Genomic DNA, 23632 nt, shown 5'->3' with positions numbered 1-23632 from the left:
CTAAGCGACATAATACAAAAAACAATAGAAGAATTGATTTAAACTAAATTTTAACCTAAAGGACTAAATTGCATAAATACCAAAATCACAAATGTGTTCATCAAAGAAAATAGAGTAGTTGATTAATTTCCTTGTCAATAATTAATTCTTGAATTCGAGATCTAAACTAGTTAATTTTCTAATTGATTCAAAATTACCTCTCGGTCACTATTTTACCCTATTAAATGATTTAGTCCAATTTTTCTCTCGGTCTCACTAGACTAAATCAAGGTAATCAAATATGTGTTCAATAATATCTCCTCTCAATCTCAATTATCTAATTGTTCCTCTAGATTTGTCAATTTTAGGTTTCTAAGTTCATTTAATTTAATCAAAATTCTTACAATCTTGTCTCTAAACCTCAAACTAATTAATTGACACTTCAATTAATCAACCACAATAATATTTAGTTCATATCCATAATCAATGCACAAAGCCAAATCAATTTCATGCTAAATTAAACAATCAAATAACACGAAAAAGAAAGAGTTGAGAAATGTATAGAATTTTTTATGAAGTCATTGATTTGATTGATGAAAATATGATGAATCTTGAAGTTCCATAGTTTGATTATCAATTTGTAGATTTTGGATAAGAAAAATACTAAAAATCTATTGAATTATAATGCAAACCCAAAACAAGTGTAAAAAGAAGAACCGCAAAAAAATACTGAAAGAGAATCCCTCTAAATTAACCTAGAAGAGAAAGTACTAAAATGGAAAAATAACTAAAGCTTGGTTGGATATCAAATTACCCTTATAGAAACTCCCTCATCAAGCTTCGGTGTCGTGACACCCAGACCTTGGTGTCGCGACATCCTCAATAGTCAACTACTTTGGATGGTTGGAAGTATTAGTGTCGCGACGTTGACCTTTTGGTGTCACGACCTTGGTCCTCAAGTGACCTACTTCCTTACTTTGATGTTTGGATTTGGAGTTGCAACCTTGGAATCTTGGAATCATAACTTTGGAGATCGATGTTGCAGCATCAATCATTTGGTGTCGCAACTTCACAGGTAGGCCCCTAGAGTGTGTTGAAACTTGAGATTTCTATATACCTTAATTTTTGGCATAATTTGGTTCTACTTTTATAATATTATTAGTAAGTCTAAATAGTTAATATTGTTAACTATTTCAATAAAAATGTTACGTCAATTTTTCTTAACACTATTTCAATAAAAAAATTATTTTATAATTACGAGTTCAAACGAACGTTTTTAAGAAAAATCTTAATTAATATTATCAACATTATTTTTACTGTTGTATGACTACTAAATGTCCTTTTTTTAATTTCAAAATGTCACACCATATAATTTAATAGAAAAATTTTAATGGGGATAAGAACTGGAACTGAATTTTTAAATCCAAAAAATAAAGTAAATAAATTCTTGAAAATAAAAATAAAAAATTAATTTTTTTAAATGCCCACTGATGCCATAAATGCTTGAAGACAAAACCATTACAGCTTGACCACACAATTGCTGCTCAACTAATGGCCAGCAAAACGGTGCCTAGGGGATCACAAAACAACCTAAAAAAATTAAAAACAAAAAGCAGATCCTAACAAAGCCATCACAGCAACCGAAAATAAAGTAAGAAAAACCTAAAATGAAACGTCCCTAGATCTGAAAAATCCATTCATCTACAAAATCCTTCCGATCCTCCCCCATGCATCAGTAAAACGAAAAGGCCATCAGATCCTTCCATCATTTCATACTCCAGCACACAAGTAACCAGCCTCTACCTCAGGCCATCGAGTTCCTTAGACTATCAATCGCCTCCAAGCCCGGACTCACCCTTCACACTTGCTTACTCTTCGTAAATCCTCTCATATCTCTATCAATGAGCTTTTCCACCTCCCTTAGGACTTCCTCCATCTAGTACATGGGGTAGTCATGCCTCTTACCTTCCATCACCATTCCATGCACCGATGCATTCGCCGCCCAAGGTACAAGCCTGAACTTTACACTTCTAAAATTAGGTGCTCTTCCCTTAATCTTGTTTATCATATTGCTAATGTTAGATTTGTCATCTTCTATAGAATTTATTCTCTTGATAACATTTAAGGCATCTCCTTCGAGACATGCAAGGGAGAAAGGATAAGGAATTAAGATTTTGAATATGTTTGTCAAATTTTGATTTTACTCCTTTTAGTATTATTCAAATTTAGAATTTAGTCAATTTGACTGAGTTTGATCCGTCTATTATTATAGTGTCATTGACAAGTTTTAAGAAAAAATGTTTAAATATAAAAAAAGCCCTTGTAAAATAATTAAAAATTAATCAAGACCTTAATCGAAAATTAGAATAAAATAAGCTCCTAATAAAAAATTAGCAATCAATTGAGCTCTTGAAATATAGTTTTTCGGGGCTTCATGGCTTGTTAAGTGATGACACGGTAGTTGGCGTGGGAAATGCTAATGTGGCAACTGATGTGGTGTTTGTCATTGAAATTTGGGTAAAAGTACAATAGAGACCCCTGTATTAGGGGTTGGATTGCATTTTACCTCCTCTACTCAAAAAATGAGAAAATTAGTTCTTGTACATTAGATCGAAAGAGCAAACTGACCCTTCTATTAAAAATTTCATCCATTTTTGCTATTCAAATTTGATCTTTGTATGTCGGCATGAGATACATATGGCATGCCACGTGTCAGTATTTGATTATTTTATTAGCCACATCAGTTTTTAATAGTACAAATGGATGAAATTTCAAACAGAAATGATCAATTTGCTCTTTGATCTATTAAATAAGGACTAATTTGCCCATTTTTTGAGTAAAAGGGGTAAAATACAATTTGGCTCTTAGTATAGGGGCTTTCATGGTACTTTTACCTTGAAAATTGTTAAAAGTGGAAGGTTTAATTAAATTTTTTAATTCATTTTATAAAGCTTAATTGAGTTTTAGAAATTATAAAAAATTATTAAAATTTTATTTTAAAAACTGTAAAAAATTTATATAATAATATAAAATATTAAAATGATAAAATATTATAAAGGTTTATTAAAAATATAAAAATAGTAATTTTTGAATTTTTATGATATTTAATAAAATTTGAATAATTTACCATTTTCTAAAATTTCTTGTAATTTTTCAATAATTTGTATTAATTTTAAAATTTTTTTAATAAAAATTACTACTCTTTTTTATCTTCCCTTACACACTGCCCTACATCATACCTCAATCTATCTTTATTAATTTCTCTCGCATCACCTCTCATCAACCAAAACTACTACTTATTGCTCTTCTTAATCCACTGCTCACCTTAATCTGCCAAACACTAAACTTATTGTCACTTAAACACCTCACTCGACACCCAGTACAAATCTGATCACCATCACACTTTAAATTGCTCATTTTCTTATTAACGAAACTAAAGATTCCAAAACTTTAAAATAAAATATCTATAATTTTTATAAGTTTTTGGTTTTTTATCGTTTCAATAATTTTTTTGATATTTTGCATGTTTGTTTTACGGTCCATGTTTGGGGTTCTTGGTTGCTCCTCTCAACAATGTTGTCTCCAAGATTCGAACCTACATTTTTCCCTTGAGAGTGCAATCACATTGCACTCAACCACTTGTTGGTTTAGCTTTAATAATTTTTATAATTTTTTATTATTTCTAATAATTTTCTATAATTTCTAAATTTTTATAATAATTTCATATTTTTCATAAAATTTTAGTAATATTTAATAATAATTATGATTTTCTATAATTGTATAATTTGTATAACATTTTCATAATATATAAAAAAATCTTTTATAATATTCAAAAAAATAATGTTTCTATTTTTTTAAAAAATTTTATAATATTGTAAGGAAATAGGTATTAAGCATTATTTTATGTTTTCATTTTCCGAAAACAAATTTGTATTCTTATTTACCAAAAATGTTTTTCAAATTTCAAAAATGAAAACTGAAAATTATTTTTAAAAATATAAATATAAAATATTGTAAGAAATCAAATGGAGCCTTAAATTTTCAATCTATTATTGAAATTTTGGTTTTAGTCTTTTTATTATATTTAAATTTATTATATTTTAATTTGATATAATCTTGTTTCTTTCTTTTTATAATATCATCAATTAATCAAAAAAAATCACCGTTAATTATTTGAGTTAAAATGCTGACTTAAAAATTTTTCAACATAAATTTTAAAAAACATAAAATAATTTAAAATCAATTAAGCTCCTAATTGAAAATTGCAATTAATTGAGTTTGGAATTGAAAGCTAGCAATGTCATGCCCCAAAATATAGGGGGGTTAATCGTAATAAATAGACAAAAAAATAAGATACAGGTTGAATGATTAAAATGATAGTGCATTCATTCTAGAAGTCTTAGGTTTAAACCTCAATCCTTTCATTTTTTTTACCTTTTAGTTTTAGCACATTGGGATAAAAACCACATTAAAATAAATATTGTTAGGGGTAAAAACTAAACAAGAAATAGGCTTAGGTTTAATGGTTAACATGCTAATTCCCTTTCCATTTATCTAAGTTCAAGCCACACCTTTCCCCTTTCATCTCCCTTTTAATTCCATTGAAACTTTGGGTAACTTACCCTTGTCACCCCTAGGGTTTACAAACCTTAGCTATTTTAGTCCTAGTTTGACTAGAATAACTATCTTTTTCATAATTTTAGTAGAACTTCTCTTCATCCTCTATTTATATCACATCCTAGTGAATTTAGAACACCTTAAAAATTATTATTAATAAAGAATTAACAAGAAATGAGCTTTAAGCTTGATGGTTAAGTGTTATTCCCCTATAATAGAGGTACTAGGTTTAAACCCTCTTGTTTGCACCATTTGTCGATGATTTTAAAAACTCCCCTAATGCTTAGTCATAACCTTTAAAAATAATTTCTTGAAGGCTTCTGTTAAGAATGAGTCTGCTGGTTCAGTGGTAAAGCCTAGCTTTTCTTTTGGTCCCAAGTTCATAACCCCTTGTTTGCATTTAGCTAAAATATTTTATTTTTTTATTTTTACCCCTACAAAGTATTAAATTTTCAAACCAGCCCAGACCAAAAACTATTTTTTTAATTTAGTCATTAATTTAAATCAACCATAATTATAAACTAATTCTAATTCTATTTCAATTAGGAAAGAAGTTTTATAAATAGTCAATCTTTTTAAAAACCTAGAAATTTTCTTTAGAAAATTTTCAAGAAAAACTCTCAAGATTTTCTCTTCTTCTTCACCATTGTCGGATCACATTCTCAACCAAAGTTTTCAAGGTTTTCAATTGCATCCCTCTCCTCCCAGTAAATTGCTGATTCCTTCATCCAAAAATTAAGGTTTCTGTGTCTTCAATCAAGTGTGGGATTTAAACTTAAATCATTGCTTATGATTAATCAATTGAAAATATTAGAAAATAAGGTAATCTATTGTGTGAACCCTTTATTGCAAACCCCTAGAAGGAATATATGTGTGATCTCTTAGTGCGTAGATGCGAAATATGTTTTACACATGTGAACTCTACAAGTTTTAATATGTGAACTCTACAAGTTTTATATACGAACCCAATAAGTCTTATATATGCGAACCCCTTATGTTATATAGTATGACGTAGTATGCGAATCCCTATGTTATATAGTATGACATAGCATGCAAACCCCCATGTTATATACTATGATGTAGTATGCGAACCCTCATGTTATATAGTATGACGTAGTATGTGAACCCTTATGTTATATAGTATGACGTAGTATGCGAACCCCCATGATATATAGTATGACGTAGTATGCGAACTCCCATGTTATATAGTATGACGTAGTATGCGAACCCCCATGTTATATAGCATGACGTGGTATGTGAACCTCTATGTTATATAGTATGATGTAGTATGCGAACTCCCAAGTTATATAATATATGATTTAATATGCGTAAACCTTAGATATGCGAACCTCCATGTATACAAACCTACATGCAAACCCTTATAGATTCAGTATGCAAACCCCATATGATTTAGTATACAAACCCTATATGTGCAGATCCTATATGTGCGAACCCATATGTGTGAAACCTAGATGTGCGAACCCATATGTGCTAACCCTAAATGTGTAAACCCTAATGTATGTGAAAACTTACGTGTGTGACCCTTTAAGAATGCAACCATCTATAGGTCTAGTATGCTAACCCTCGTATGATTTGGTATGCAAACCTTCATATGAATTAGTATGTGAACCCTATACATACGAACCCCAGATGTGTGAACTCTCAAATTTTTATAGTATTTCTATTCGACGATAATCTTTCAACCCAATTACACAATCTTTTTTGGTTCTTGACAAATCTCTCGATAATCTTGATGAATCTTGAAATCAAACGTTAACTCGAATATAAATGTTATTTGGAATACTTGTTTTAGGTGCATCAGATCAGATTTGATCGAGAGGAACGTCGATAGACCTCTTGGAGAAAGGTGTGTGTTCTTTTACAAGCGAATCGAGGCAAACTGTGTCTAGGAATAGGGCCACACGGTCTCCTACACAGACCCTCATATGGCCATGTCCCTGGAAATCCTAGGCTAATTCATGAACCACATGGCCAAGAACTTTCAACACGGCTTGTTATATGGTCGTGTCTCTCTTGTAGGGTAATTTTTACATTTGCCACAAGACCACAATCTGTTACATGACCTGACCATACGATTGTGTAATTCTTCCACACGACCATATGACCTTTGTTTTACAATTTTACCCAGAACTTTATGAATTGTTCAGGTTAGTCCCTGAATAGACCCTAAACTATTTTTAGTACTTTATTTCATTCAATTGAGTCTCTTATAATAGGAATAATGTTGGAATCCATGAATCTAATTGACTGAATTATTATTGTATATTCATGATACAAAAAAGGTACATCTTTAAATATCAAATCAACATGATATATGATTTAAATATTTGAGATGACATTCTTTTTAAGTTTTGATTACATGAGTTACATATTGTTTTAAGCATCTCACTTGTTCATGAAAATGAACATTAGTTGATTTATTTATTTCGCTATAGTAGGTTTTATAATTAAATAATATATGTGATTAAAACATATCTAGTATGCAAATTTGTGTTAATAAACCAATGAATTTTATGGTTATTCGAATTTGATTTAGTTCAAAAAATTGTTAAAGGTAGTAGTAGTTGATAAGTTTATATTATTCCATGTGTTAATTATAGACAAATGACATGAGGAGTTGTAAATAAAAAGTTCTATGAGAATGAATGGTTGGATTTTGATTTAAATTTCATGCATGCTTATGATGATGGTTATGAAAGAAAAAAATTGTTAGTTTTTCGTTATGTCATATTTTTATGTTTGAGATGTGAATTTTATTGATATATTTAATTTAGGCTTATTTCTATAAACGACCTAGCTAGTTAGTCCTGGTAGTTAACTGGTTATGTAAAACTCTTGTTAAAAGGACTTTAAAAGTATTTTGAATTTATCTTATATCTCTTTATGGCTAAACAAAATAACGAATCATTCATTCCACCAGTTCTACTCCATTTCCCGAAGTGAATGTAATAATAAATAACAATTATGAAAAATTAACTTATTGTCATTATTGACAAATAGATAAAAAGAAGATGGATGATTCAAAATGTTTCCCAATGTTTATTCTTAGTACAAAATGCTCAATAATTTATACTAATTTATCAATCTTTAAAGCAGATGAAATTTATATAATCTTATTGCTAAAAATATGATATATACTTACATTATTGTCTGAATTACTTTTTGCAGATTCCTTGAAGTGAATGCCTGCAATAAATATAATAAATTGTATAATCATTTTTTTGGACGTTTGAATATTTGACATATTCCCTAAAGCGAATATTGCATATAATTGTTTGGAAATTATATTTATTTTGTTGACTTAATAGTATTATAGACTTCACATTGATTTAGATATTTTCAGTAGTGAAAGTCATAATAGTACTTATATATGGATACAAAGTAAAATAAATGACAGTAAAATTATCAATTTGTCACAATTTATATTGACATTAATAGTACAATTGAAAAGTATGTTAAAGTAAACCAAAAGTTTACTGATACAAATACAATTGAAATGCTTGTTTAAATAATTAGTTTCAGATTATGAAATTAAGACAGTTTATTTTACTAATACTAATGAGTTTATATATCAGTTTTTTTATTAATTGAGTTTGAAAAGCTTTTGTAAAAGCTTGTTATTTATGCGCATAATAATTTAGAGAAGTAATTGATTATACGCCTCTAGGTAATATCTAAACCATTACTTATGAGAACTAAACTTCCTATTTTAACATGAGATTATGTTGATTTATGTGTTGTACGCATCAAGCCAATAAGTTATAAATATTCCCCATTACAATTGGTTTTTGGTCAAGATTTAAATATTTCCCTTCTTTGAATTTTTGTATTTGCGTATATGTTCCAATTGCTCCACCACAAAGCACAAAGATGAGTGAATCCTCAAAGAAAGTTGGGAATATATATTAATTACGAGCCTCCTTGTATTATTCGATGTTTTGAATGTATTGGAGATTCAATTATGACATGATTTGTGATTACTATTTTGATTTGATAATTTTTCCGATATTAGGGGGAGAAAAATAATAGCTAAATGAAATCATTGCTTGTAATGAGTTATCATTATCTAGATCCTTATACAAAGTAATTTGAGCCTTAAGTTCAAAAAGGATAACTCACTTTATTAAAAGTTAATTGTGAGATGTATTTACAAACTTAATGAGAATAACCAAGTGTTATATACCATCTAATATTTTAATTTGAATCAAAGTCTCAGTAGGACAATCAGTTATAATAAATGATAGATTGATAGGTTCCAAAGATGAAAATTCTTCTAGATGATCATATAATGGAGGCGGGTGCTCCAAAAGAGACTCAAGACATGACTAATAACTAAAACTCCAGAAGAGATTCAGGTACCTGAAACTAAAGATTAAAATAGTGAAAATAAAGACATCTCGATAAGTTATGTCAATTCAATAATATGTGGAACCGATAATAAATGTGGCCAAAAATTGTTTTGCATGCAATATTATTGTTGAAATAATGAAATAAAAGTAAAATCTTCAATAAATATATTGAGAAATATAGATATTGCATAGATTGGTCAAAATAGAAAGATGCAATTCAAGTACAATTAAATTTGTGGAGTTTTTGGACCAACAGTCTAAATAAACTAAAGGTATAAAGCAAGTGAAGGTACAAATGAAGTAGTTTTGCAAAAACAAAATAAAAAATATGAAGTTTTTCGCTAAGTCTTGACATTGATTATGAAAATATATAATATTGTTTTGTCCTTAATGCAATAACATTTAGATATATTATTGAACTAACAGTTCATAAAAGATTTAACTTGCGTCTAATGGTTGTTGTTACAACCTTTTATGAATCACTATATAGTAAGGTTTATATTAAAATCCTTGAAGGATTTAGAATGCTAGAAGCATATTGAAATTCTCGAGAAATTGTTCATTTATATGAATTGAAATAATTTGAACATATGTGGTAAATTTGGCTTAATAAGTAGTAGTTGAAGGAGGATTATAAAATTATCCAAAATACCTATTTATATTTTTATAGAAGAATCATGATTAAAGTTTGCTATAATTATTGTTGGAACTCTTGAAGAGATCAAATATATTTCTCCAAAATTTTCCTCACTCATGACTTTCAAGAGAATTGTCATATAAATGCTTAGTAAATACGTTCAAATGGTCATTTGAAAAGCTAGTATTCAAGATTGAATACGTAGAATATAAGATATTATGTAATGTTTTCATGAGGGAGAGTAAATAAGCGTTGTACTCTTTTTTCCTTAACCGGGATTTTGTCCCATTGAATTTTCCTCGTAAGGTTTTTAATTAGATAGCATGTTATGCATATTATAGATATGTGTAATCTTTTTCCTTCACTAAGATTTTTTTTTTCTACAAAGTTTTTATCTTAATAAGATTTTAACGAAACACATTATCAACCAATGGACATCCAAAGGGGAGTGTTACGAATATTTTATTATTAAGTGGATGTTCATCAAGATAAGTTTTGATGTATTTTAAATTCTAATAGTCATTAGAAGTAGAGTTCTATTTCATTTATACTTCTTATGTCTATAAATGTAGACTTTAGAGAAACATTGTAGATGATTTCATTGATCAATAAAACACGCTCTCTCTTTGCTCTACCATTTTCTTTATTATTTGCTCTTTATATTTTTATTTTATATTTTATAACATTTAGACGAATAAAAAAACTTTATTTCCAATCCTCCGAAAACAGTGAATGTTAACTCCGATAAAATGTTGTTTCAATTTTGTAATTCTTCATATGTTGCTTATTGGTTTTTATGTTATTGGGAGAAATTTGAGAGTAAAAAGTTGTTTTGAATAATTATGTTTGATTTGATTAATTTTTATTAAATTCAAAATCAATTTTAATTTTTTTAAATGAAAACAAAATTGTATTTTTTATATTTTTCGTGATATTCTATATTTTCTTTATTTTATTTTTTTTTGTAATTTTAAGCCTTTTATAATTATTACTATTATTTATTATTTTTATACTTTTATCATTATTAATATTTTTCTATAATTTTTATATTTTAATGATACGAGCCAAAGAGGTGACACTCAAAGAGTTGTCTTTCCTAGTGGTCCAATCACTCGAAGCAATGCACGACAATTAAAATCAAAGATGAATGCTTTTGTCCAAGACTTTGTTGCGACAAATTTAATTCATCATGTTCGTGACATTGATAAATATGGGAATGCAATTCACTGGACCAATCTTGGAATAGTAAAAGCCCATAAATTGGTGGATTAATTTTTTATATATCTTATTATTATTATTATTATTTACTTAATTCTCATTGGTTGGGACACATCATTTATGAGTTAAGTAATTTTATTGGTTAGGTTATTATTTATTTATTTTCTTAGATAATTTTAAAGAGTTTTATTAGGATTCAATTACTCTTTAAAGAGTTTTTATTAGGATTCAATTACTCTTAGAATTTGCCTATAAATAGGCTTGTTTCTACACATTGAAAGAAGAATAAAAAAGAAGAGTATTTGTTTTCTTTCAAATTTGTGTGAGGCAAATTTTTTTAGAGTAGAGTGATTCTTCTCTTGCTATTTAGCTTGAAGTTTGTTACTTTCGAGGGTATTTCGGAGTTTCAAATATTCAAATTTCTTTCCCGTTCATCGGTGTTTCTAGAGGTTCTTCTTCTAGGGGTTTCGTAGGGAGCCGCTCAATCATTAGCGTTTTTGGTTACAAGTTAACCAAGGGTTCCATATGGCAAATCTATCCTTTTTATTTATTTATTTATTTATTATTTAACTAATTTTATTCTAGTTTTATTTCTAATTTGTGTTTCTTTTGTGACTAGATCCGGGATTCCGTATCAGTTGGTATCAGTTTCAGGCCAGTCGGTGTTATTTTTGAAGCTAAAATCAAATCCGAAACGAGTCAAAATACCAAAAACACTTTTCATCGGTTTCGTCAATTTTTTTTTAAAAAAAGTTTGTGTTTATTCTCCTCTTATTCTTTAAATAAAAGCAAAAAAAAAGAAAAAAAACAGCAAAAACAGTAAAAAAAAAAAGCAAAAAGCGCAAAAGAAAAAAAGAAAAAAAGAAGAAGCAAAAAGCGCAAAAAAAAAGTTGCCTACCTTCCATACGTAGGTTTCTTCTTTTCCTATTATTGTTATTATTTTTATTTTATTTTTCCCAAAATTGAATTTTTTCCCCCTTCTTTTCTTGACTCAAGTATAATTAAAGCTTCAATTTTTGAAAATCTTAAGACACCAAACGTTTCCGATTTTTTGTTTTCCTTTAAATTGGATAGAGTTTTCTTAAGTTTTCTTCTTATTAAAGCTTTTCTTTGACTCTGGAGTTAGGGATCGTTGCAGGTCTACGTTTTTTTTTCTCTTACGTTTTCTAACACATTGTTTCTTTTTGTGTTAGCAGATATTAAAGGCACGCACAATTCCTTCATCCGTGTAGCCTCCATTACAAATTGCATCGTCAAGTTTATTGGCCTCTTAAAGCAATTAGGATCTTCATTGTTTCTTTGAAGTTTGCACCTCCATTATTTGATCTTGATTAGTAACCCTCTCCAAACATATTTACAAGTTTTGAATCATTCAGAGAGTTATTCTTTTAAGAGCTAACGAGTGAGGTTATTATTATTATTTTCTTGTTCCTATTTGTGTGATTTTTTCACAGATACCATGCCGATCACTAGATCCCAAACTAGTAAAAATGAAGAGGATGAGCAAAAAAGAGATAACGATCCTTTGGTCGAGTTGTTACAAAAAGAGATGAAAAAGTTGCAAACTCAAGTCGAACATCGCATGACCCAGATGATACAAGAGCAAAGGTAGTATCTTGATACAAAACTTACAACTCAAGAGAGATACATTGCCGATAATTACAAGAAGTTGAACGAAGCCTTTATAAGCCGATCAAATTCGCGCGATCGAACTTTTAAACGAAGGGAGGACCATGTTTTTGATGATGACTTTGAGTCCGAGTATGTACCTAGAGAAAGGGTGGAACGAAACAATGACACTCCCAAACCAAAATTTCCTTCTTTCTCAGGGAAGAATGATCCTGATGCTTACCTTGATTGGGAGGAAAAGATGGAAGCAATCTTTGCTTGTTACAATTACTCTGATAAGAAAAAGGTAACATACGCTGTCGCTGAGTTCATTAATCATGCACTAACATGGTGGAATCAATTATGTAAAAGCAGGATTCTTTATAGAAAGCAACCTGTTACTACTTGGGTTGAAATGAAGCGCATCTTACGAAAACGGTTTGTTCCACCATACTATTATCGAGAACTCCATCAAAGACTCCAACATCTTGTTCAAGGAGATAGATCTGTGGATGATTACTACAAAGAGATGGAGACTATTCAGATTAGAGTCAATCTTGTTGAAGAGGCTGAGGTAACTATGGCTAGATTCCTTGCCGGCCTAAAGCCTGAGATTGCAAATCGAGTTGAGTTACAAGACTACATGGATGTTGAAGAGATGCTTCAAATTGCACTCACCATTGAAAAGCAATTACGAAAGAAAGGGACACCAAGAGGTGCTAGTTCAGTTTCTAATCCTGCTTGGAGAGAAAATTGGCAAAAACAAGATGACAGATTGTGGAATGGGAGAGATGCACGGTTCAAGTCAAATGAGCCTAGAACTTACTCCAAAGATAGAGGTATGCCTAGTTCATTTAAAGGTTCTACTTTTACTAATCAAGCTCCATCTTCTTCTTCTACTTCTCCTAGTGCCATTAAGCAGCCAAAAGATATTACCTGCTTCAAATGCCAAGGAAGGGGTCACTATGCTCGAGAATGCCCTAATAAAAAGTCATTGGTGATTCGAGAAGATGGCGAGGTTGATTTTGAGTCTGATAACGAAGATGAGATGCCTCCTTTGGAAGATGCTGATGATGTGCATGCTCATGATGAGTATGAAGAATACTTGGAGTATGGTGAGAAAGCACTTGTTGCTCGAAGGGCTTTAAATATCAAGTTTAAAGAGGAAGGGCGTGAACAAAGAGATAACATTTTCCACACGAGATGTTTGATTGGTGGACAACCTAGTTCATTGATCATCGATAGTGGAAGTTGCACCAATGTGGTGAGTTCTTCGCTTGTTGAGAAACTTGGCCTACCTTGTGTGAAGCATCCAAGGCCATACCGCTTGCAATGGCTGAATGATAGTGGAGAGGTAAAAGTATCTAAACAATGCTTAGTTTCATTTTCCATTGGTAGATACTCTGATAAAGTTTTGTGTGATATTGTTCCAATGCAAGCTGGGCACATATTACTTGGACGGCCATGGCAGTTTGATCGACGAGTAAATCATGATGGTTTCCTTAACCAATATACTTTTGTATTCCTTGGAAAGAAGTTTACTTTGGCTCCACTTCCTCCTCAAGAAGTCTACAATGATCAACTCAAACTTGCTAGTGAGATGGGTAAGGGAAGTGAGGTAAAATCATTGAAAAAGGCTAAGAGTAAAGAGGCCCTTAGTGTTAAAAGCCAACTTAAAGGCCCAACATTGGTGAGTGATTGCACACACAAGTCACGAGATGAGAAAGTGAGTTTATTCGCTAGGTTTCGAGATATCAAATTTGCTCCTTGTACAAAACAAACATTTGTAATTATTAGGTTTAGGGAAAATTTCGTTTTCACTAACCCTAATACACATTTGCCTAGTTGTTTTGTTAATCTTTTGTAGGATTTTGAGGATGTATTTCCTTCTAAGAGAGAATAAACTTGAAGCACGAGGAGATGGACCATTCCAAGTACTCGAGAAAATAAATGACAATGCTTATCGCATTGATCTTCCTGGTGAGTATAGTGTTAGTGCTACTTTCAATGTTTCTGATCTTTCTCCTTTTGAATTTGATGTAGGTTCAGATTCGAGGATGAATCTTCTTGGAGAGGGGGAGAATGATACGAGCCAAGGAGGTGACACTCAAAGGGTTGTCTTTCCTAGTGGTCCAATCATTCGAAGCAATGCACGACAATTAAAATCAAAGATGAATGCTTTTGTCCAAGACTTTGTTGCGACAAATTTAATTCATCATGTTCGTGACATTGATAAATATGGGAATGCAATTCACTGGACCAATCTTGGAATAGTAAAAGCCCATAAATTGGTGGATTAATTTTTTATGTATCTTATTATTATTATTATTTACTTAATTCTCATTGGTTGGGACACATCATTTATGAGTTAAGTAATTTTATTGGTTAGGTTATTATTTATTTATTTTCTTAGATAATTTTAAAGAGTTTTATTAGGATTCAATTACTCTTTAAAGAGTTTTTATTAGGATTCAATTACTCTTGTAATTTGCCTATAAATAGGCTTGTTTCTACACATTGAAAGAAGAATAAAAAAGAAGAGTATTTGTTTTCTTTCAAATTTGTGTGAGGCAAATTTTTTTAGAGTAGAGTGATTCTTCTCTTGCTATTTAGTTTGAAGTTTGTTACTTTCGAGGGTATTTCGGAGTTGCAAATATTCAAATTTCTTTCCCGTTCATCGGTGTTTCTAGAGGTTCTTCTTCTAGGGGTTTCGTAGGGAGCCGCTCAATCATTGGCGTTTTTGGTTACAAGTTAACCAAGGGTTCCATAGGGCAAATCTATCCTTTTTATTTATTTATTTATTTATTATTTAACTAATTTTATTCTCGTTTTATTTCTAATTTGTGTTTCTCTTGTGACTAGATCCGGGATTCCGCATCATTTAATGACTTTTTAATATTTTTCTATACTTTTTTATGTAAATTTCTATATTATTTATTATTTATTAATTTTAAAAAATCACATATTTTTATAGTTTTTATGATTTTTATTTTATTTATATTTATTACAAATTTAAAAAGAAAATGTTAATTTATACCACGTAACGATCATAACGTGTCACGTGACAAACATAATCCAAAAAATAAAAATAAAAAATGAATCGTCAAAGTTAACGATTAAGGGGGTTGATTGAGTTCAATTTTTCAGTTCAATGGTGCAATTAGGTGCAAAAAAAAATTAAGGGCTTAATTGATTTTTTTTTAAAACTTGAGTGATTTTGTACACCCTTAAACCAAAATTTTAAAAAACTTTAGTAGGTAAAAATAAAAAAAAATATTTTAAATAATAAAAATATGAAATTAGGTTTGATAACTTTTTTCCAATAATAGAATAAAATTAAAATAAAAAATTATATACTTATATGAAATCAAACCGATTTGATATTTAAAAATTGTTGAAAAAATAAATATTTTAGGTTTATGCAAATTTGAACTAGTATCAATTCATCAAAGTGATCGTTTCTGCCACCAGTATGCAAACATCAAGACAAAGAATTGACAATAAACAATCAAATAGAATGTCGTATTTGCAAGTGTAACATGTCAGTTGTAATATTTATAATGTTCAATGGAACACTAGAGAATTCCAAGGTTCGAACCTAAAGGAGTCAGCAATTAAGTTATCCCTAAATAATTAAAATACAATTAAAGGAGTCTAGCCAACTACTCACTAAACATTATATTACGGTAGGCCATGAATGAGGTTAGTTACGCTAATTCACTAATTAATCACTAAAGAGGACTAAATTATAATAGGCAACGATTGGTTGATTTCCATGTTGTCAATTAACCTTCGAATTAGGGATCAAAATTGCTAAGACTCTTAAATTGACTTAATTTTATCTCTCGGCTCAATTTTACCAAGTTAGACAAATTAGTCTAATTTATATCTCGACCTTACTGAACTAACTTGGGACGATCGAATCGGTTCTTGATAAGATCTCCTTTCAGTCTCACTTATCTAATTTTTCCATTAAGGGGTTCAATCCTAAGTTTTGAATTCTATTCTATTTAGTCCAAATTTTGTGGTTTAGTCCTTGAACCCAAAAATCAATTAACCAACATTTCCATCAACCAACCACTTAGGATTTACCTATTCATTCTCGTATCTATACACACTAACAACAAATAATCAAGCAAAAATAACATTAACTTAGACTCAAAGCAAACTAATAAAAACCCAAGCTTTCTTGCAAAAGCTTAGAGAACACAACAATGGAAGCAAGATATATGAATAGAAACACCAAAGAAATTATTTTTTAACAGATAAAATAAAAAGAAGCTGAATGATATTAAACTAAGGATTAAAGTGTGAATACAAAGAAAGATGAAGTATTAAAAGGAAATTAACACGAAGCTATAATAACCTTAACTAACTAACTTAACATAAAATTAGAAAAGAAAAAGCTTGAACCTTAAAAGATGAAGAAAAACAACTAAAACCCTAAGCTAAAAAGATGTTAAAAGTTGAAAAATGTAAAAATGTCTAAGTCTCTCATCTAAAAGAAGGTTTTTGTTCTGATTACAACCCAAAAATTGTGCCTAAAATGCCCTTTAGCATGTATTTTTTATTGGTGTTAGAGTTGGAAAAGGACTACCCCTGCAGTCATTTTTTGTATCCTCTCGTCAGGGGTATCACAATACCCATGGTCTAGTATCGCGATAACCACGACGGTTTTGAAATGGGGGAATCTTGGGAGGTTGGGTATTGCAATACTATTGTAGATGGCCTCAATCCTCTTTGTTTCAGCATTGTCAGGGGTATCACGACTTTCATGCTTCAATATTGCGATACCCTTATTCTAGGTGATATTTTCGTTCACATTCGAGCCACCATTGACTCCCTACAACACTCAATCAACTATTAGGGTCTCTATGACATATTTGGTCAAATCGAGTAGCATAAAGCACACTAATTCACTTCTTAAGTAAAAAAATATAAGTAAAAATACAGAAAATACCTTCAAATTGCTCAAGAATAAACTCGTCAAGTGTAAGGATAGCCTAATTTGATGTATCAAATTACGACATATCACAAAGTTAAAAACAATGGTTTTTAACTTTTCAATGTTGCGAAATAATTTTAGAGAAAACAATGAAAACTTTTTATTATTTTTTAATAAACATATATTTTATTTTTTAGTTTTCAAAAATTGAGTTTCAAACTTTTTAACTGAATATAATTTTTTTAATGTTTTCTATGAAAAAAAGCAAAAATAACTACCAAAATTTTTGAAACAAAAAATGTGCTTATTCTTTTTTGCTAAGAAAAGGAAGATCACATGGGATCTAAGTTATTACAACTCAAAACAACTATTTCCTTTGAACATCATTTATAAGTAAAGAACAATAGCCTAGTGTCACGGGGCTTCAACTTTAGTCTTGCAATTCGTGCGGCCCTAGGCAATTTTATTGTTTCAAATCTGCCTAAGTCAGCATAACTCTCGCAAAGTGAGAATTCTTGATAGAAATTCTCTAATGCACCGAAAATAAAGTGGAAGCAACTCAAAGACAAAAGAGCAACGAAAGAACAGAAAAGTCACAAGAAAGCAAAAGCACTCCAAGTGTTTGAGTAAATGCTCTCAATAGTATTCAATTACTATGAAGGATTACAACTAAGTGTATTCCAAGTGAGGGAGAAGGCCTCTATTTATAGTTGAGCTCCTCCTAATCAAACGGTACCATTTGTTTTACATCGATGGCCGAGATTAAAGCTTTCCTACAATTGAGATTATTAAGGGATTGGCACAATCCTTTAAGATTACAAAATCAAATATGATCAAATTACAAATCTTCTTAGATTACTTTCCATATTTATCAAGATAACCCTAATTTTCCTTAAGTGCTTTATTGGGCCACCAAGGCTTCAAATAGATGGGTTTCTCCACATATTCCATGAAACAAGCCAATTTAAGAGGGTCAAATGAGCCCTATTTAATCAATTGACCTCTATGGGATGTTCTTTATGCATTAGTTATGAGCTTTGATCCGCGACTTGTGACATTCTCCCCCACCCATTCTCATAATGCCTTCATTGTGGACTCAAAATGACACTTGTTTAACTTGCCTCAAGACATTCTCGATACCTCAGTTGATTCCTAACTAGTCTCTTTGTCAGGTAGTCCCGCCTCTTGGAACATTTGTCTTGACTTCCGTCGTCGCCTAAGTCGAACTTTTTCTCTCCTTAGTACATCTCGTTCGCAAGAGCCCACCTTTCTTACTTTCCCCCATTTTGACTTGCCTCGATCAAGATCCCATTGATCCTCACAATTAGGCTTCGGTACACCCACATTGAGCATTAGGTTAACCTTGAATATTCCCACCAACTTCGGTTCGTAAGCCATTCAGTTTACCCGTTTCAGAACTCTAAAAGGGTTATTGTGTATTTATCAAGCCAATGGTAAGTCATAATATAGAACACTAGATAAGTGTTTGAGATGTACCTCATTCATTGCATTTACTCATTCTGACTGCCCAGTTTTCATCACTACTTTTGTAACGATCTGATAGTCAGGGGTGTCGAAAAGTGCATTCTCAGGACTTTGTTCCCGTAGATTGGACTCGTAAATAGTTATTAAAAATATTTACGAAGTTAGTTGTGTAGTCAATTAGATTTTGATTAAGTGAATTTTGTGAAATTATGAGTTGTTAAAGTATAAGGACTAAATCGCGTAAAAGTTAAAAGTTGAATTATAGTTTGGAATTAATTAAAAGGACTAAAATAGCAATAAAACCAATAATTAAATATAGTGTAGCCGGTCATGAGTTAAGTTATTAATGTTATGTATAATATATATTATATATGATTACATTACATTAACTTTAATATATATATATAATATATGATAAAAACAAAATAAAAGAAATAATAAAAAGAAAGTGGTGGCATGCAAATTGAAAGAAAAAGAAGAAAGAAAAGAAAAAAAAATAGAAAGAAAGAAGAAGGGTGAATGACGACACTTTAGGGATTTATAAGTTTCAACTTCAATTGGTTAGTCAATTTAATTTATTTTCTTGTAATTTTTATATTTTTGGAATCCCGGTGTTTAGAACTACTTGATCTAGGGCTGTGCAAAATTTGGGTAAAATAAAAAAAATTCGGTTAACCAACCGAATTCGGTTAATCAGTTGGTTAATCGAATTTTTTCGGCCGGGGGTTGGTTAATTATTTTTTGATTTTTCGGTTAACGGTTAATTCGGTTCGAAACTGGTCGGTTAATAGAATTTTTTTGATTTAACCGAAAAATTAATAAAGAAAATTATAATATATAAATAGGCCCACTATTCACCTAAACCCAATCCAAACCCAATTATTCAACCCAACCCAATCAAATCATAAAAATTACAAATAATTTAATAAATAAAAATAATTTAATTTCAAGACTTATGTAATGTTAGTGATTCAAAGAATTATGTAATATTTTTAATTATATAGTGATTCAATTCGGTTAATTCGAGTAATTTGGGTAATTCGGTTAATTAAGTTAATTTGGGTAATTTTTGGTTAATTCGGGTAATTCGGTTAATTTGGTTAATTTTTAACCGAAAATAAAAAAAATATAATTTTTGGTTAATTTGGTTAACCGACTGAATTAACCGAAAAAATTTCGGTTCAGTTAACGGCTAAAAATTTTGAAAGGTCGGTTAATGTTATTTCAGGTCGGTTAACCGACTGAACACCCCTAACCCGACCCATGTTGAAATTTTAGCATTGATTAAGATTTTAGATGTTGTTATTGTTGAATAGTTTTAGTATTAGAAATTAAATTTTTAGATTTTTAAGTTAGAAATAGAAAAAGGACTAAGTTGTAGATTAAATTATAAATTTTGAGTAATAGGGACTAAATTATGAAAAATTTCAAATTTTAAGGGTATAATTGAAAATAGGGAGCTAAATTTAGTTTAAATTGAAATAAGTATGAAAATATAGAATTTAATGTGAAGATTAAAAATTAGTTATGCTTTAGGGCCTAAATTGAAATTTAAGCAAATATTGAGTAAAAATTGAAATATTCAACGTGGAATTGATTTATGTAGTATTAATGTATTTTAATTGTTTTAATTTTGTAGCCAACTTCGTACCAGAATCCTCAACTAAAAAGGGGAAGGATAAAATCGACGTCGAATAGCTCGAAATCCACGGTTTGTGTTTCTATAATCCGAACTAAATCATAAATTATTACATTTTGATTTATTACATATGGTAAGTATTGGAGGTGAGAACTATTGTGTTTTATAATTGAATTGGATTCATAGTCAACTGAAATAGATTGAATTTATAAGATTGAATTGAATATATGTGTATATGTGATAATATGCTTATATGAAAATTTGACATTGGTTATATATTTGAAAGTGAAATGGAACCCTATTAACTATTTCGGGCTAAGTCGGATATAGATGGCATGCCATAGGATAGGAAGAGTTCAAAGATTTCTTCGACTTCGAGTCGATGAGGCACTGGGTGCCAATTTACTTCGATTTAACTGATGAGACACTAGATGTCAATTTATATAGCACTGGGTGCAGTTAATACTTCGAATTTATCCAATGAGGCACTGGGTACCAAACTAGTGTGTTGGTTGGATCCATGTATCTGTCTGAGTCCGAGTCCAAGTCGTGTTAATAGGGGTAAATAAATAATAAAGTTCTATAATTGATATTGAAATGGCATGATATGTGAATTTGAAATGAAATAGTGGATTGAAAAATGAAAAATGAAATATGTTGTGATCAAATGGAATATATGAGTTATGTACTCATTACTTGAATATGGAATGAATAATGCCATTGTATAAAGAAATGTGGATTGATATGTGAAAAACTATTTATATAGCAAGTGATGTGAATTGAGATATTTGTTATAAACAATTAAGTATGAAAACATGTAAAGATTGAGCATAGTATAAAATGATATGATGATATGCATGAATTTGAAATGATGATATATTGTAATTGTAAGCTTAGACAATAGTGTGATTGTATAATTCAATTTGAGCATTTAGGTATCATTATGTCTTTAATTGTTCAGATTATAAAAATATCACTGAGTGTTACTCAGCGTACGGTTTTGTTTTCCGTGCACAAGTTAGGTACTTCTCTTTTGATTGCCGACTCAACATCCAACAACAATCTCGATATCAAGTGTGGTGATGTTACTTTTTGTAATGGCATGTACCTAAGATGCCTTAGTTGATAATTATTTTGTGAAATGGATTATAAATTTAGTTATAAGTATAATGTTGGTTTGAGTATATAAATATATGTTTGTGTTTAAAGCCATAAATTGGCTCGTTATTTTGGAACCAATGCTTGTTAGGTGTATGTGAACTTAAGTTTGATGTTTTAAGTAGTTATAAATTAGGTGTATTTTGGAACCAATGCGCGTGGACCAAGATCGAGTTGCCAAGTCACGGGAAACTCCTACGAAAGCTCTAAACAATCAGATCTAAAACGAAACAGAAAATTAAAAGATTAGAACTTTAAATTTCCAGATCTGAAATAAAATTCCCAAATCAGCAAAGAATCAAATTGAGAATAGAAATAAGTGTTAATAAGGGTTCTTGAAACCCTAAAGGAGATTGCGATTCTGCCCAATTGAACACCAAGATAGTTTTCTCCAAATTTCGGCAATCTAATTTCACCCAAAAAGAGTATGAATGAATCAGCAAGAATCCTAGAAATTGGGGATTTTTGGCTGATTCTTTAAGATAGAAAAAGGCTGGAAACATAATAAGAACAGCAAATAAATTAGATAAAGATTCGGCACAAGCAGAAATAAAGAAAAGAAATTGACAGCAAGCAAATAAAAGAAAAGTCCTAAGAAGCCTTGAAATCCCGAAAGATCTCACAACTCCCTTCAAACGGCTCTAATCTCCCCTCCAAAGAATATCAATGGCAAGAAGAAGGCTGAAGATGGCTCCCACAATCAAAAGATTGTTAAAACAACTTCTAAAGAAAACTCAAGAGAGAATTCTTGGAGAAAAAACTCAAAGAGTATTCTGCACTTAAACAAATCTGAAATTTTTGATATAATTGAGAAGTATCTAACACGGTGGCTGGCCAAGCCTTTATATAGGCTTTTCAAATATTTTCCTAATCTAATTAGAAAACTAAAACTAAACAAACTCCTAATTATTTTAATTTTAAATGGAAATTAGGCCAAGGGCTTTTAATTGGGCCTCTTGGACTGAATATTTACTTAAAATTTAAACTAAGTATTTAAAAAAAATAAAACTTCACAAATTGGGTCACTTTGACAATTTGGCCTGATTTCAAGTAAGCATGGTTTGTCTTCTTGTTTGGGCTTGGGTTGGGCCTTTGAGACTCGTATCAGAATTGGTATGCTTAAAATATTGATTTGAATGATGAATTGATGATATGTTTTGATGATATAAAATGTGGTACCAACGAGGGTACATTGGTTAGGCACCTAAGATGATTGTTTTGGCATGCTTTGAGTATGTATGATCGTATTTTGAATAGGTTAAATGATTGGCTTTTGAGTTGCTTAATGTCCAAGCAAGTAGGAATTGGTAAACTTGTTATTTAAGGTACATTTTAGATCCACATGGCCTGACACATGGGCGTGTGACTTGGCCGTGTGAGATACACGACTGGGCAACATGGCCGTGTGTTGTCTGTTGAATGCTTAGGAAGCAAGCCAACTAGCACACGGCTTGGTACATGAGTGTGTGAGGCCATTTCGAGAGTTACACAGCCTGACACACAAGCGTGTGGCTTGGCCATGTGACCCAAGTCAGAGAGTTACATGGGCACGGACACGGGCTGAGACACGGCCGTGTGACCTCTACAGTTGAATTTTCTAACTTTTTCCTCAATGTTTCAAATGTTCCTGATTTAGTCATGAATCATTTCTAAAATGATTCTAAGGCATTGAGGGCTCGAATAAGGGACAATATGCATGTATAATAATGGATTATGTTATATTTATTGAAATGTTTAAAAATGAATGATTTTGGTTTCGTTTATTCAATAATGTTTCGAAACCCTATTCCAACGATGAATACGGGTTAAGAGTTTACAACTTTTCCCCAAAGTCTGATGTATAACCCACCTTTCTCATAGGTGGTATCCCTACTGATAACTCAACAGACTCTATATCAGTTTGTCGTACCTCTAGGATTTCCAATAGGGTCTCCTTAGCATTCTGATCTACCAATTCGATGTTCTCACCATAATGA

The 23632-nt window shown here is 30.6% G+C and overlaps 1 long non-coding RNA gene across 1 annotated transcript; it reads left to right on the top strand.

Moving 5' to 3' along the window:
- The first annotated feature begins 1489 nt into the window (after positions 1–1489).
- LOC107914724 (uncharacterized) lies at positions 1490–6943 on the top strand. Its single transcript, XR_001688984.2, has 2 exons — positions 1490–1986; positions 6410–6943. It is a non-coding gene; the product is annotated as an uncharacterized lncRNA (long non-coding RNA).
- Positions 6944–23632: the final 16689 nt, after the last annotated feature.

Source organism: Gossypium hirsutum, chromosome D08, assembly GCF_007990345.1.
Source record: "Gossypium hirsutum isolate 1008001.06 chromosome D08, Gossypium_hirsutum_v2.1, whole genome shotgun sequence".
NCBI classification, from domain to species: domain Eukaryota; kingdom Viridiplantae; phylum Streptophyta; class Magnoliopsida; order Malvales; family Malvaceae; genus Gossypium; species Gossypium hirsutum.
The sequence above is the reverse complement of the archived record's forward strand: the minus strand, read 5'-3'. Positions and strand labels throughout refer to the sequence as shown.